Source organism: Oncorhynchus mykiss, chromosome 5, assembly GCF_057628025.1.
Source record: "Oncorhynchus mykiss isolate SJ-2025 chromosome 5, ASM5762802v1, whole genome shotgun sequence".
NCBI classification, from domain to species: Eukaryota; Metazoa; Chordata; class Actinopteri; order Salmoniformes; family Salmonidae; genus Oncorhynchus; species Oncorhynchus mykiss.
Genome location: NC_143026.1, coordinates 43,670,110 through 43,688,134, shown reverse-complemented (window position 1 = coordinate 43,688,134; position 18,025 = coordinate 43,670,110). Strand labels below are relative to the sequence as shown.

At 41.8% G+C, this 18,025-nt stretch overlaps 1 long non-coding RNA gene across 1 annotated transcript; it reads right to left on the bottom strand.

Moving 5' to 3' along the window:
* Positions 1-8,446: 8,446 nt before the first annotated feature.
* Positions 8,447-18,025, bottom strand: LOC110523901 (uncharacterized). The gene is made up of 3 exons (XR_002473505.3): positions 17,657-18,025; positions 13,278-13,332; positions 8,447-11,352 (listed from the first exon to the last, which is right to left on the bottom strand). It is a non-coding gene; the product is annotated as an uncharacterized LOC110523901 (long non-coding RNA).

Here is an 18,025-nt window from a genome sequence, read left to right as displayed (position 1 = left end):
CAGCCACGAGCTGTTCACTCCCTTACCGTCGTGCAGATGGTATCGGAGCATGAGGTCTGATACTAACAGGCTCAGAGACCGTTTCTATCTACAAGCCATTAGACTGCTGAACACTTGAACTGACCACCTGCATCTTAGCACACATGCACTCACTCGCTAGTGCGCACGCACACACACACCCCACACAGACAGTATATACATTCATGCTACACACACACATCACAACTGTTGCTACCGGACTCTTATTATGATTGCTAAATACTGCACAATTTAAAACACTTGCCCCCCTTCCTGTATTATACTTATGCTAAAATGTTTATTTCATTCTGGGCCCTTTACCTTGTTCTTATTGTTGTTGCATTGTCGAGAAGGAACCTGCAAGTAAACCTTTCGTTGGATGGTGTGTATACCATGTGTATCCCGTACATACGATTAATATAACTTGAGACTTCTTTCTAATTTATGATAGACCTATCTATCCAGGCCACTCCTACATTGTTTTGGCTGTGTGCTTATGGTCGTTGTCCTGTTCTAAGGTGAACCTTCGCCCCAGTTTGAGGTCCTGGGCGCTCTGGAGCAGATTTTTATCAAAGATTTCTCTATATACTTTGCTCCGTTAATCTTTCCCTTGATCTTGACTAGTCTCCCAGTCCCTGCCGCTGAAAAACATCCCTACAGCAGGATGCTGCCACCACCATGCTTCACCGTAGGGATGGTGCCAAGTTTCCTCCAGATGTGAGGCTTGGCATTCAGGCCAAAGAGTCTTGGTTTCATCAAACCAGAGAATCTTGTTTCTGAGAGTCCTTTAGGTGTCTTTTGGCAAACTCCAAGTGGTCTGTTATGTGCCTTTTACTGAGGAGTGTCTTCCGTCTGGCCACTCTACCATAAAGGCCTGATTGGTGGAGTGCTGCAGAGATGGGAGAGCCTTCCGGAAGGACAACCATCTCCACAGAGTAAGTCTGAAGCTCTGTTAGAGTGACCATTGGGTTTTTGGTCACCTCCCTGCCCAAGGCCCTTCTCCCCCGATAGCTTAGTTTAGCCGGGCAGCCAGCTCCAGGAAGAGCCTTGGTGGTTCCAAACTTCTTCCATTTAAGAATAATGGAGGCCACTGTGCTCTTGGGGACATTCAAAGCTGCAGAATTTGATTGGTAACCTTCCCCAAATCTGTGCATCAACACAATCCTGTCTCTACGGACAACTCCTTCGACCTCATGGCTTGGTTTTTACTTTGACATGCACTGTCAACTGTGGGAACTTATATAGACAGGTGTGTGCCTTTCCAAATCATGTCCAATAAATTGAATTTACAACAGGTGGATTTCAATCAAGTTGTAGAAATCTCAAGGATGATCTTTTTCCCCAGAATTTTGTGGTATCCAATTGGTAGTTACAGTCTTGTCTAGTTACAGTCGCTGCAACTCCCCTATGGACTCGGGAGAGGTGAAGGTCGAGAGCCATGTGTCCTCCTAAACACAACCCTGCCAAGCCGCACTGCTTCTTGACACACTGCTCACTTAACCCGGAAGCCAGCCGCACCAACATGTCAGAGGAAACACTGTCCAACTGATGACCATAGTCAGCTTGCAGGCACCCGGCCCGCCACAAGAGGTCGCTAGAACACAATGAGACAAGGACATTCCTGTCGGCCAAACCCTCACCGAACCCGGATGACCCTGGAGCAATTGTGTGCTGCCTCATGGTTCTCCCGGTCACGGCCGGTGGCTGTGACACAGGCTGGGATCAAATCCGAGGCTGTAGTGATGCCTCAGCACCGCAATGCAGTGCCTTAGACCGCTGTGCCACTCAGGAGGCCTAGTCAGGCCTAATTTATGTAACTTCAATGGACATACAACTACACCTTTATATTTTAAATTATACATTTTGATGGGAGATCTAGTACAGTAACAGTAATTACTACATTACATAAATAAAAGCAGCAGTGTACGCAAAGTGTTACAGTAGACACCCTACCAACTAGGGCTAAACACCTCCCTCTGCAACTGGATCCTGGACTTCCAGGTGTTAAGGGTAGGCAACAACACATCTGTCACCAGTGGCGATTTTAGCATGTAAATCTTGGTGGTGCAGGCCTGCAAAGTCACTACACAACACTAAACAATACATTAATTGCACTATACCGGTGACAAACGTTGCCCTCAAACTGTTAGGACCTACATAAAGCTGTCCCAACATATTACCACTGCTACACCTGGTTATCAGCGGAGTCTTGTTTGGCAGCGAAACAGTTCTTTCAGCCTCATTTACTGCCTTTTAAAAAAAACATAGCTGATGTGGCTGACTTGCTTAAACAAATGTGGTTTCTGCTGACAATTGAAATGTACCAACTATGGCATAAGTGGACGACAAGCGGATAAGAGGCAATACACCAAGTCAGAACCATAGGATAAATAAAGGGGGCATATAAGCAGACAATGAAAGCTCTCACAATTTTCAATTACTACATTTCTCTAAAACAGGTTATAGGCTACAAGTACACCACCAAGTCAGATTAGTAGGCAAAATTAAGAGGGGTAGATAGACCAAATTATTAGGGTGAGGCAAATGGGCTACTAACATCTTACAACATACACTTAGTATTACTTTCTTAGCTACAGTACACATATCTCCCTGGCATATTACATAATTTATGCAGCAGCATACAATACATTTTTGGACTCACCTTATTGTGCTGTACTCACTTGAACAGGAAGGTGGTCCTTTGAGGGCAAATTGTGTCAAAGTCTGGAATTCTCTGGATTTCATGGTGTTTTCAAAACAACTGGGAACTCGGAAAAAACAAGGTTGAATCATGATGACGTCATTGATCTTCAGGTCATAGCTCTAGAAAGAGACCGGATTTACAATTCCGGGTTTGATGACCGTTCAAAATGTATTTTCCCCAGTCAGCTTGTTTATTCCCGACTTCAGTGAGTGAGTTCAAGACAACTGGGAAGTCAAGTTTTCGCAGTTCCGAGTTAAGTTGTTTTGAGCGGGGCACAAATCATGCTTTATTGAGAGCATGGCTAACGTTGAATGTTGATTATTTTAAACCTGGAAAAGGGCCCCTTAACCCCAGATTTGGGACCTCACAATAGCAGGCTAGTGATTGCTTTGCGATGCTTGCAGTTAGCCACGGTCACTGATTCTATCCAAACCCCTCATTGTTGAATTTGCGATTTCCAACTTGTGTAATGTTTATGCCCAATGGCTGATGAGCACCGATAAGTTCTCTTCTATATTTCCTCTTCATATGACAAGGATTAAAAAGGATTTGCCAGTAGATTGTCGACTTGATTCATGATGATGACTGCAAGCTAAGATTTTGAAAATATGATGTTGACATGATCAGTCCAAATCAAATATACTGTACATATGTGGTTTTCAACGTCATTTAATCTATGGCCAATGACCTTGAGCCTTCTTGGATGTGCACTTCTAATGTAACTCTTGCAGCACCCAAGGGGGTAGAATTTACCCTGCCCATGAGTGACAGAACACTGAGCCAATCACGACGCAACGCTCCGTATTTTCTGCTGGCTTGCACCACCACCGCAGAAAGCACTGAGCTAGGCTGAAACATCTGCATTTTGGAGCTGCCTTACTCAAGAAAACAAAGAGACCATGTTTGTATGCGGCTTTATTAACTTAATGATCTATATATATGTATATATTTTTTACATTGTTTGCAAACGAATGTGACACGGATTAATGCCAAAATAACATGCAAAACAGGCAAGCCCCTGAATAACGGGTCGCCACTGTCTGTCACGTTGATCCTCAACACTGGGGCCCCTCAGAGGTGCGTGCTTAGTCCCCTCCTGTACTCCCTGTTCACCCGCAACTGCGTGGCCAAGCACACCTCCAACACCACCCTTAAGTTAGCTGATGGGACAATAGTGGTAGGCCTGATCACCGACAACAATGAGACAGCCTATAGGGAAGAGGTCAGAGACCTGGCAGTGTGGTGCCAGGACAACAGCCTCTCCCTCAATGTGAGCAAGACAAAGGAGCTGATCATGGACTATAAGAACATCAACAGGGCTGAAGTCGAGTGGGTTGAGAGTTTCAAGTTCCTTGGTGTCCACATCACCAACAAACCATCATGGTCCAAACACACCAAGACAGTTGCGGGCATGACACCTATTCACCCTCAGGAGACTGAAAAGATTTATCATGGGTCCCCAGATCCTCAAAAAGTTATACAGCTCCACCATCGAGATCATTCTGACTGGTTGCCTCACCGCCTGGTATGGCAACAGCTCGGCATCTGACCGCAAGGCGCTACAAAGGGTAGTGCTTACAGCCCAGTACATCACTGGGGCCAAGCTTCCTGACATCCAGGACTTATATACTAGGCAGTGTCAGAGGACGGTCCAAGAAATTGCCAAAGACTCCAGCCACCCAAGTCACAGACTTTTCTCTCTATTACTGCACAGCAAGCAGTACCAGAGCGCCAAATCTATGACCAAAACGCTCATTAACTGCTTCTACCCCTAAGCCATAAGACTGCTGAACAATTAATCAAATTGCCACCCGGACAATTTACATCTGGGGGAGGGGGGTCATTGTTTTTAACCCTGCTGCTACTCGCTGTTGCACATTGTACCAGTACCACCTGTATATACTCTTTATCGTTGTGTAATTTTCTTGTTACTTTAGTTTATTTAGTAAATATTTTCTTAACTCTATTTCTTGAACTGCATTCTAAGTAAGCATTTCACGGTAAGGTCTGCACCTCTTGTATTTCGCCGCATTTGACAAATAAAATTGGATTTGAGCCAACCAAAACCCCTCAAGGTCTCTTCCATATCAGATGCCTAAACAAATCCAGAGCTTATCATGAGAGGGCAGGGTCCCCTTTGACGAAATCTTCAGGCACATATAAACCTTTAGCACTAGAGGTTGTTGTGTCGTCAGTGCACAGACATCTTGTTCCTGCAGGAGCATGTAATCATCGTCACCTATCGCAACAGATACTATAGGTCCACTCCAAGCCAATGGAAATGCATACGTAAGGGCCAGGATATGACCCCGGGTCTACCATGGGAGAAACCAATGTCTTGACCATTAGACCAAGAGGAATTTCCCTAATGGGCTGAGGGTCGACACCGACTTCGAAGTCGCAGGCGGGGCTACCCATCACGAGACCATGAACGATTCATGTCCGCTACACATACAGTAATTGACATTGATGGACAGCCAGAAGCAAGTAGCCGGACAGATCGGTATCTTCTGAAGTCATCTTGTGTCACTCCTGAAGTGTAATATGGTCAACCATCTTAGCCAAAAATACTGCATACTCGCCTGAGCAATGTCTTTGTACAACTTCAAATTCAAATAGAGGGATTTAACAAGATAAATCATATTTGGTTTCATGGCAGTTCTACAGCCTGCTTCTGAGGTATTTCCTGATCCTGTCCTTTTTGTATTGAATAACAGTAAGTGACTGAGATCGTGTGTTGCCATAGACACTCATGCACTGTGATGCATAGCACTGAAACCCATTAAAGGAAACAGAAGCCTATAATTCCATTAAAAAGCTGAAAGGTCATGGATCATTGATGTGATACTGTAGGTTAGGAAATAGACATGTCCTTTTCCCCCTGAGTCTGTGTGTGCGTGTGTGTCTGGAATGCATGTTTTTCCTTAGGAAGGCTTAAACGTTCTGGGTCTCGGGTAGCTAGCTAATGAAAGGATTCTATGAAAGAGCTGGTCCCAGACTCCAAGTGGACCATAATTTCCCATGCTGCTGTTTAGCTAAGGAGTACAGTACACAACAGTGCTTTAGCCTTCACCCGTTCACCGCTCCAATGCCAGAATATGATTTAAAGACGGGCTTGGAAGGCGCCACACAGACTGAGACTACAGTAATTACAAAGAAAAGAGGTCAAATACATACAACTATAAATTGAATGTTATTAATACACAATCGTCTGATAGACAAAATGTAATGCAAACTTGGAATCCTTGGTATTGTTTTGCGAAAGAAAGAGAAAAAAAAGAGACGGGGTAGGGGGGGGGGGGCGGAGAGGAAAAGAGAGCGGGGTAGATAGAGGGGGAGGCATGGCGAGAAAGAGGAGGCGAAGACAAGAGGGGGAGAGATGGAGAGAGAGAGAGAATAAGGAGGAGGGAAAGTGAGGAAGAGGGAATGAAAATTAAAATGAATGAAAAGTGGTGTTTGGAAGGTGGAGCTGCTGATGAGATTAGAATGAGCTGGTCACCGAAACAAAGACAGACAGCACCAGGGAGCCAGGACTCAGTAGTGGCTCAGCTCTGTCTGACCAGAGCCTCCTGCCACACAGATGTCAGGGAATAATGGGCTTTGCATGCATGACCCCAACAGCCCAAATCCTGCAGTGGGAAGACCGTTTCTAAGCCCACAAAACTCACACACCAGTTACACAACAATACACACAAGAACATAGAGGGAAGTTTCTCAATCTTAAGATCACATGCCTCTTCAGTTAAAATGCCATCGTTCACCAAATCTTAGTTTGATTCAGATTCCCCTTGACTGCATTTCCACTTTCCCAGAATGAAACTCCATAGAGATGAACCTGAATCTCTGAGAACGGCTAATAAGGCATTTCTACGGCATCTCAGTGGGTAAAACTGACCTCAGTATTGAATTAAAGAGGGATGTGGTGTTCTTCTGTGGGTAAATTAAACACTGCTTTCCATCATGCACAAATCTGCAATATTCTTTGATTTATCCATGATAGTAATCATCCCCGGCTGTGTTTGCCGTTTAAGGACAGCTACTGTACTTTAAAACGTCATAGAGCTTAGTGTTTGCCTGTGTTGGTGAAAAAGTATTTTTGGGGGGTAGATGTTCATCCAACAACGCAGTTTCTCCTCTGGAAAAATGTGTACTGTAGCGGGGGGGGGTTGAAAGGGTGTTCCCACCCCCTTGTTTTGGGGGTCAGTTCATTTTTATGTAGGACTGAGAAGCTCGGTTCTGGCAACTTAAGAACATTATACCCCAAAATGATTATCAGGTACTATCAATAAACATCACTTGTAGCCCAACTGATGCAGGAAAGTGCAAATAAATAGTCTGAAGCATGGGGTTGCCTATTGGGCTAATCATTAGTCAGATCCCAAATGTTATTTTAATTATTTATTATCCTATTGATGAATTTTACATTCCCAAAAAATTGCATATAAACAGTGAATATTATGTAGGCCTACCCGTTAGGGTAACTCACCAAACAGGGTAAGACTGCCTGTACTTCTCACAGAAATCACTTAATGTCAACATTTAGCCCCTCCCCCCTCATGGCGAATTGTGGAGCAGTAACGTGACATTGATGGACAGACAGAAACAAGTAGCCTAACAGATCGGTTACTTCTGAAGTTTGGGCAGGGTAGCCTAGTGGTTAGAGCGTTGGACTAGTAAACGGAAGGTGCTGACAAGGTTGTTCTGCCCCTGAACAGGCCCACTGTTCCTAGGCAGTCATTGAAAATAAGAATTTGTTCTTAACTGACTTGCCTAGGTAAAAAAAAGTATTATTGTGCTGCTAAAAACTCTGGGTTTAAAATGGTGCTGTTCGCACATATTTTAGGAGTTGAAATAAAGTAGGTTGTGGAAAGTTGGGATTCCCCCTCTAACAAAGGGAAACTGCTTGTCATAATGCATGTTTCCCACACTTGAATGCTCCACAACAGGAATAGTTCACTCCCACAGAACACACAACAAACTATGTAAATAGGTGAACTATTCCAGTGGTAATCAAAGTTGGGGTCGCGACATCTACTGGGGTCTGCAGTGGGGTCGCCAAATACATTTTTGTACCCAAAAAAAGAGTACAGGTTATTATAGGGGACAAAACATTTGAGAAAGTTAATCTAAAACAATACTATTCTATTGAGTAAATGTATGGCTTTATTTTCTTAAATAAACCAATATATTTCTTAAGATTAAATTCATTAGTTTATTTATGTAAAAAAAAAAAAAATCTACATTTACAGAGTTTAAAGGTTGTGTCATTAGATTTGGGACGGGCTCGTGAGAATTGGCGGGAAAAAAATATGGGGAAATGGGGTTCCCGCTGAATTTTTTTTAAAAATACAACTGTGGTACTTTGTTACTCGTTTTGGTTTCAGAGGGGGGAAAAAAATGTGGACTGCTCTAGCATCTTCAAAGAGTGCTTCGGCAGAAATATTTTTCCAAGTTACATATTTATTTGCCGTTACTAATGATTTTGCCGTGGCGCAACTACGTTGTAAGGAATATCCGCTTGGAAGCCATAGGAACTGTACAACCACACTTTGGATCTGCTCTCTGGATACTTGGCTCTCTGCCACTAATGGTTAAAAACCTCAACTTGAAAAAAAAAAATCACATGACTTTTTGAAACTGTATTCCAAGACTCTGACAAAGCACAAGTTTCCTATAGCACTGGAAAGAAGACGCCACACACACATCAACAGATAAAACACAAAATTACAAGCTTGCATATTTATTGCACTACTTCTAAAATTGCCAAAGTAAAGTACATGGGATACTGTAAGTTAAGCGCATCGTTATAATCATTTTTCCAAAGCTGGCATACTGTATATATATATATATATATATATATTTTTTTTTTCAACCGTAGTGGTAAATACTGAATACCTCACGCAACACATCCTGCCTACGCTATTCACTTTGCTATGTACAAAACAGCATTCATATTAAGTAGTCTATGAGGAAAGAATTGCAAGAGGATATATATTTTTTTTCTCACAAAACAAAAACCACAATGACGAAAAGAGAGCACGCAATTAACAAGACCAGAACATGCTGGTTCAATAGGTCCCAATATCGAGGGAGAATGGAAGACAAAAGACAAGTAAAGTGGGCTTTCAAGTTGGTTATTATTATATTAATTAGAATATTTAACAATATAAAAAAGGGAAGCAAAAACAAAACTGCAAATACTGACATAACTTTGATGTTTTAAATCTCTAGCTAGGGTGGCAGATAGCCTAGTGGTTAAGCGCATTGGGCCAGTAACTGAAAGGTTGCTGGTTTGAATCCCCGAGACAACTAGGATAAAAATCTGTCAATGTGCCCTTGAGCAAGGCCCTTAACCCTAGTTGTCAATTTTTGTTGTTGCTAAAATTAAAAAACTTTGGGGATTTAGTTGTTTAATAAAAAGGTTCAGTCAACAATTCATTTACTAAATAATTCAAAGACAATGAAAAATATATACATTTTTAAAACGGAGATCACTTTATGATACATGTGTGCCCTGAAAATGGTTTTCAAAAACAAGATTATATGCATCATGTGATTCCAGACTCATGTTAACTAACATTATATAATCACACATGACTCACTATAGCATTTAGTCATATCAAGCTGGTGAAGAAAAGTTGAAACCCTGAACCCAAACCCCAACAGGCTGGGCCTTGACACACATTAAAGTGTGTTCTTTCGTTTTATAATTTAACTATCAAGTTCTCTCAAGTGCCATTTTCTAAAAATAACCTTTACGTTTCAGTGTTTACTTATGCTAACCAACTTGAAGAGGATATCTGACATTAACATTCTGTGGCGTCTTCTATACGTGACAATTTCATTACTCACAAGTGTGCAAAATCGCTTAGGAGATCTGTTAAACAAACACGTTAGGGGGAAAAATGCACTCTTGGTTTCAAGATTTTATGTTCTGATTGACAGACACAAAAAACGTAAACATTTTCTAAAAAAGTGACTTGTGCTGGGTACTACTGGATACAACGTATCCCTTTGATTGCACATCTCAGTTTTAAAGGGTAACTAGTGTTAACGATTGCAGTTTTGTGATTGCTCCGATCAACATGGTGTATCCTCATAAATATTCTCACCTAAATCCCCCCCCCTTTAGTAAAACATTACCATGAAAGAAGTTGATATTTTCCTTAAGTCCAATGAGAAAGCCGCACAGAAAACGACAAGGGAAAAAACAAAGCCAATCCAGACCGAGTTACAACAACCAGACGTCAAAGAACCAACCCCTTCCTTAATCAGAACATGAAAGTAAAAAATAAAACCCATCTCAGCTACCTTTCCAAGGAGCAGATTAAAGTCCAAAATAGCACCAATCATCAGTGTCTCAGTTCCGTGGCAGCATCTCACTCACTTACCACAAGGAAACAATGCATTTCTACTATAGCTACTTCTATACATCACAGCGTACATGACTGTGTCTACACGTGGTTTTATACTAGTTTGCAACGTAAACATTCAAAACTTAAAATACTACATAAAAATAAAACATTTCAAAACAAAAAAGAATGAACTACCAAGCATTTAGTAATCTAAAAATGGAAAAGGGGGGGACTCTTAGCCTCAGTAAATACTTTAGAGTATGTAAATATTTGAGTTTTGAGAATGAGCAGAGGATTTTTGAGAGCTGAAGGGTGTGAATCACCTAAAGAGCTGAAGGATTAGGACTATCTGAGGTAAAATACCGAACCCAATGTTTGAATGGTTATGCGTCGAGGTGGAACCACTCCCGTTCAAGATTTAAACTCTGAATTGTTTCGAAAAAGACTCTTAAAGAATGTCACTGTTAGTCTACACCTGTAGTTCATGAAGCATGTCAAAAATAAACATTTGATTAGATTTTTTAAGTGTGTTTGTACAGACAAGGATATAAGTCTAGGCCTAACTACACACGGTGTTAAGCAGAGATCAATGCTGATGAGTGTGTGAGGTGAACAGAGCAGATAGAACTGAATGAGTGTTAAAACATGCATGGAGGATACAGCAGCTGTTTCAACTGTGTTCTGTGGAAGAGTGGATGACATGCTGCTGCCTGTCAGTTACTGTACTCAGCCCCCCCAAAAAAGGGGCCACCGGTAGAGTTTGAAAACGCAGATGTTGGGCCTCTGCTCGCCTGGTTCCAAATCGGTTTGTGCCATCTTGCCGATGTCACGGAAGACAGCACAAACAGATCTCGGGACCAGGCTAGGTCTCAGATGTAGGAGACTCTGCTCAAGTGGGCCAGGTATCGGTGTTATTACTACATTCCTGAGTCTTTTCCTCTCCTTCCCGAAGTACAAAACATATCGTCAAGGCTTAGAGTCCCTTACAGGCTACTGTATATCGAACATGTTAATAAATCACAGATAAGAGAGAGAAGGTATGAAACTTCAGAGTCATCATGATCTCATCTATACCCCTACACACCAAAAAAAAAAAAAAAAAAAAGTTAGACATATTAACAAAAAAAATATGAAACTAAAATATACAGATTTCATTTTTCCATTTGCTCTTTAGGGTGACAGTGTGGTGTTTCTTCCAGGAAGGAAGGGAAGGAATGGTGAGCCGTTTCGTTGCTGATCCCCTTTTGTCTGACTGGCAGTGACTTGCAGTCTTCTCTAAGAAAGGCAAATGTTAATTCAATGTTTTAGACATGATATATTGACTGCACATGTGAATACTGTATGTTGAGACTTGCCAAAAGACATATTCAAGAAGCATCTGTAAATGCAGCTAAAATGTAAGTAGAGATTTGGGGTCGGACAACACAATACTAAGAAACCTTAACCATAATTTAGAGCAGGTTTCTCAGCATGTACAGTTGAAGTTGGAATTTTACATACACCTTAGCCAAATACATTTAAACTCAGTTTTTCACAATTCCTGACATGTAATCCTAGTTAGTTAGGCTCACCACTTTATTTTAAGAATGTGAAATGTTAGAATAAAAGTAGAGAGAATTATTTATTTCAGCTTTAATTTCTTTCATCACATTCCCAGGGGGTCAGAAGTTCACATCCAAATACTAATTGATTGTTAGCATCGCCTTTAAATTGTTTAACTTTGGTCTAACCTTCCACAAGCTTCCACAATAAGTTGGGTGAATTTTGGCCCATTCCTCCTGACAGAGCTGCTGTAACTGAGTCAGCTTTGTAGGCCTCCTTGCTCGCACACACTTTTTCTGTTCTAGCCAAAAATGATCTTTAGGATTAAGGTCAGGGCTTTGTGATGGCCACTCAAATACCTCGACTTAGTTGTCCTTAAGACATTTTGCCACAACTTTGGAAGTATGCTTGGGGTTATTGTCCATTTGTAAGACCCATTTGCGACCAAGCATTAACTTCCTGACTGATGTCTTGAGATGTTGCTACAATATATTCACATCATTTTCCTGCTCCATGATGCCATCTATTTTGTGAAGTGCACCAGTCCCTCCTGCAGCAAAGCACCCCCACAAGATGATGCTGCCACCCCCGTGCTTCACGGTTGGGATGGTGTTCTTCGACTTACAAGCCTCATCCTTTTTCCTCCAAACATAACAATGGTCATTATGGCCGACCCGTTCAATTTTTGTTTCATCAGACCAGAGGACAATTCTCCAAAAAGTACAATCTTTGTCCCCATGTGCAGTTGCAAACCGTAGTTCGGCTTTTTTTTATGGCTGTTTTGGAGCAGTGGCTTCTTCCTTGCTGAGCGGCTTTTCAGGTTATGTCGATATGGGACTCGTTTTACTGCGGATATAGATACTTTTGTACCCGTTTCCTCCAGCATCTTCACAAGGTCCTTTGCTGTTGTTCTGGGTTTGATTTGCACATTTCGCACCAAAGTACGTTCATCTCTAGGAGACAGAATGCATCTCCTTCCTGAGTGGTCTGACGGCTGCATGGTCCCATGGTGTTTATACTTACGTACTATTGTACAGATGAACGTGGTACCTTCAGGCGTTTGGAAATTGCTCCCAAGGATGAACCAGACTTGTGGAGGTCTACATTTTTTCCCCCTGAGGTCTTGGCTGATTTATTTTGATTTTCCCATGATGCACTGAGTTTGAAGGTAGGCCCTTGAAATACATCCACAGGTACACCTCCAATTGACTCGAATGATGTCAATTAGCAAACCAGAAGCTTCTAAAGCAAACACTTAATTTTCTGGAATTTTCCAAGTAGTTTAAAGGCACAGTCAACTTAGTGTGTATGTAAACACCTAACCAGCTGGAAATGTGATACAGTGTGAATACATAAGTGATATAAGTGAAATAATCTGTCTGTAAACAATTGTTGGAAAAATTGCTTGTGTCATGCACAATGTAGATGTCCTAACCGATAAGCAAAAATATAGTTTGTTAAGACATTTGTGGAGTGGTTGAAAAACAAGTTAATGGACTCCAACCTAAGTGTATGTAAACTTCCGACTTCAACTGTATGTCAGCAGCTATTATTAGCTTATGACATCTTTACAGACCAATAAATACTACAGTAGCCCTGCACTGTCATTCATTAAGGGACTTGGCTGTCTGACATAATTATGACGCAGAAGTTCTTACCTCAGAGGATTCATCATAGCCTGTGTTCATTTCAGTTTGAGGGTTAAGCTGATACCTAAGACCAAGAGAGACAAGCATGAAATACAACTGTTTGATGAATAACAGGAGTTAGTCTGTATTACAGTACAGAAAGTAGGCCAGGCCACCTGTTTAAAGCATAAAGACTGTCCTTTCCACTTCCCTGACCGCAGCTTGAAACGCATCCAGGCCGCACCAGTCAAACAAGGTCAAATTTACCCCCAGCGTCGGTCCACCGTACTGAGCCTGACTCAAACCCACTTGACCCCTACAGGCAGCCTTGAGCTAGCAGAGACTTACAGGATACAGACAGTGTCCTGCTTGAGACACTGCCCTACAGAGTCTGTAGACACAGCTCCAGCCCATTGACCTATAACCCCAGTCCTGCTCCACTAGCACAACAGCCGAGAAGAAGGGAGGTTAGCCTAGCCAGATATTGTAGCAAGCTGAGCAGCCTAGAAGGATCTTAGAAGTACAGACAGGAACAGCTCTCTAGCTCCAGTCCTGTACTACATCACGGGAGGGAGGGAGGGAGGTAGCCTAGCGAGCAGCCTTGCAGGGTCAGTGCTGCATCGGAGCCTTGGATTTACATTAGCCAGAGCACTGTTCAATGCTGAGCAGCAGTGACGATACTGTACCGGCTAAAGCTGTGATTGGAATACAGCTACCGGTATACTGCTGCTGCGCACTGATTGGATAAGGGAAGGCACACTGGTATCATTACAGCATCTAAATTGGTGCTGGTTTAGTGTGATGCTGTGATTTGGTTATAGATTCCTTCCGCGATTGGTTAGATTAGGAAATGATGTGACCGTTATAAAACTTGGCATGGATTATTTAAGATATGGCCAATACTCCTCCCCTTTAGACTTGACACAGATACTTTTCTCAATGTTATGAGGTGTGATTAAACATAGCTACATAACCTGCAACATATATCAAAGCAATATCCTGATAGCTGTGTGACAAAATGCATATTTTAAATATGAAAATCAGCTTGGTTGGAATGTGTAATTTAGCAGGGCTGCATCAAATCTTACCTTGATTATCTGCCAAATCACGTTTGCTACTGCATGCATAGCCTGGCAGCTGGGCAAGTGTGGGACTCTAAGAGATTTAAAAAAATGAAAAAATAATGCATTTTTCCTTTTAAATGAGCCCGGGCGGATTGGCTATCTTTAGTTGGGTGGGCTGGTGAAAATTGAGAAAAAAATAAATATTGAAAAAGACGGCATGGCCGGTGATCCTTGGGCGTGTTTAGATTTTTGAGCAATTTCTCTGTTTTGCTAATCGATAAACAATTTTTCAAGCACAAGCCAACTGCTTATGAGACTTGTGCTAAATTTTCTATAATGCCTTGCTACAAAAAGTTGGCTATTAGTCGTGGATGTGCATGGTTCTGGTTACATTAGTAAAAAAAAAATTGCATTTTCATAGACTTGAAAGCCAAGTCAGTAATTATTGCAAAAAAAGCAGGTTAAACTATGTTTTTATAAGATAAATAATTAGTGGGTTTTACGTTTGAAGGCTTATATTTAACCTAGCTGTAATTTGACAACCCCTGATTTATAATTGGATTATTCCCGACTGTTTGAAATGCAGTGTATTGTTCTTTACTTGTGCAACAATGTAGACAGAAAGTTAATCGCCCCCAAAAACATGTAGATAAGATTTTAAGGCCATATCGCCCAGCCCTACATAGGGCTATAGGTCTAATTGGTAGTAGCCTACAACTGCAACGTTTAGTTTAGGACATTAAATGTACTGCAGGATGAAAACATGGCTACTATAGCAGTGGGTTTTATATTTTGAGTTAGAAATCTAGGGAGAGAAATGTCAACGTTTTCCTACTTCATATTCATCATCTCCAGCACATCCCCAACATCTCTATGTTTTGTAGTAAAAAGGAGAGAGGAAGATACGTTTCCCAATGACATCAACGTGTATCATGTGATTTTAACCAATGATGAGTAGGCATTGCCTACTAATTGTCTGGTATTTGGCTGATGTCACCCGAAACACTTCTTCCTCTATCCTTTTTTATGTTGGGGAGGTGCTGGAGATGATGAATAGGAAGGTGAACATTTTCGCTAATTTCCTTTCATGTCGATAAGGCTTAAGCAGACAGGCAGGGTTTCCGTTAGTTAAATATGGAGCCAGACATTTGACCTGCAGCATTTTAATTCACTGGACATTTGAGAAATGCATTGGGTGCATAAACTGATTAAGGTATCCACCCACTGTGCTCAGAATGATAGAAACCACATTTAGATTATGGTTATTCATATGAACATGCAAGTCGAGGATGCAACGATGTGTGGTACTTCTTACCAAATTCTGATGCCAACTTTTAAGATTTTTGAATAACTGTCCACATTTACTTTTTCCCCAGCCAACAAGAGTAACCAACAGCAAAATCACTAGCCTATGTCAATCTACTTTCCACCATATTAGACAAGTTTACCTATTATATTGGTCAGTTTATCGCGAAAGAACTAGACTATTCCAAACAGACGTTGGGACAGCTGTGGGACGATAGATCCCAAATTCATTCAACCAGTGGGCATAGACAATATACAACAAAAATAAAAATAATGAGTCTGATGCAACAGATCAAAACTTTAAGCTGAAAATGTTGGAACTCATTTCTTCACATTATAAACGCAGCAGGAAAACACATTTGTTAAAAGCGCACCGCACTTGCGAGCGGTTTTATGTTGACAGATATGAAAATATCTGTTAAGACATTTAGAAAGTGGGGAGGTCTAATATACAAAAACTAGCATGGGTTGCTATATGACTAGGATTGGGCCTTTGGCTACTGGACAATGAAATAACGTTTTAATAAAATAAGTGCCTCCATGGATATGGTCTGATTTTGGCTAGGCTACTTTGAAGCAAGGTAAGACATGCCTCATAATATGTAGTAAAATGTTCAGGTTTCAAACAATTAAGTATATGTTTTCAAAATGCATACTGCCTCCAGCTCATTGCAAAGTGGTGTGTGACGCGCTGATGAAGCCTGCCTTTTGTTGCTTATGCATTCGCTGTTTGGGATGCTGATGCAGATTTTTCGCTTAAAGGCTCTGTACGCATGTGATAAATAAGATACATAATGAATATACTGTATATACACACACACACACCACAATATAATTCCACTAAATTATGCAAATTACCCATAGACCGATAAGCATTACCAGTCAAATGTATTTCCATCAATGAATAGGCTAAAAAGCATTATTTTGCTATGGAATTGTTTCTTCTCCTGGACAATTGGCCGGTGCCAATTTTATTTTGCGGCTTTTCTATTTATTTTATCTGCCAAACGCCGCCTATTACCAGTTAACAATACCCTGAGACTGAGAACAAGAAAAAGCAGTGTGTGATGAGACAGACAACACACCAGGGTGACAAACAAAATGGCCAGAACAGAGTTACAGTCACAGCGCTAAACTGTATCTCTAGTGGTGTGTTTACATTTATTTTAAACATGAGCTGGTTGAATGAAAACGAGGACCACGTCTCGCCAGTCACTGGTACCGAAATGGTTGAGAAACGCGGCACTGTAGTGCCGATGTTGTGTCAGCACTAATGTCTGTGTCTAAGTAGGGTGTGTATGGGGCTTGAGTTGGCAGCGCGCACAGTGATGTGGATAAAATGTCAGGCCGAATTCTTGTCCCAGTCTGCTACTCAAGGCACATCATTAAAAAAAAAGTGTAATTCATGCATGCAGTCAATGACAGTGTACATAAAATAAACCGCATCTCAATGCACAGTAATGTGCCATGCAGTCAGAGCTTATCAAATGTATTTGTGCAGACAAAGCATGACTCCATCGGTCTTTGTGTCTAAATATAGATCCACGCAATCCCCGAATTAGCAGCTGCCTAGATGAAAATAGCAATGCTGCTGCTAAACGTAACACACGCTGGATTCTATGGGTTGAAAGCATAATCTAAAGACCTCATATTAAACTCTGGACATCGAAGCCAGTTTCATTGCTTATTTCCCCCCACCCACACATCAGGTGGGCGCAATTCATTAGCAGATAGAACAGAAAACCATCAGGCTCCGAACCTCGTAGGACAAGAGAGGAATAACCCTGGTCTAAAGGATAAAGCTTGCGTCAAGCAAATTGCAGTGGTCTTACTAGCCTCTCAAAACACAGGGGTTACTATAGTGTAGCTAATGTTAGCTTGCTAGTTTAGCACACCGTCTACGGCTGATAGCGGTGGCTCGCGCTGTATGACAGTGCAGCACAAATTCCATGCCAGTTTGGCAACTCGCTAGATAACCCACATAGTTAGAGTCGCTAACTAACATACAACATACCATTATAATTCGATGTCGCTACTTACGGACTGAAGCCCCGATCCGCTAGAAAATTCTCGTTCGCTAGCCAGCTAGCGGGGGCTGGGCTAGCTCGCGCTGCTGAAGTTCCAATTTTACTGCAACCGTGCTGCATTCGCGTAGGTATAAAATCACATGCAAACTTGCGGGGAGAGAACCCCATACAAGCCTACCTTAACCAGACTGCCACCGTCTTTAATTAGCTACCTAGCTATATTGTATAACAATTAGCTAATTCTGACGGTTGAGTGCCCGGGGCCAGGCCCCCCATTACAGCCAGACAGCCAGCCAGTCCGCGGTAACTCAAGGTCCCCCTCTGTCTAGGAGCCAGTTTCTCCAATCAGAGTGAAGGCTAGCAGAGCCAACCTCTAAACATT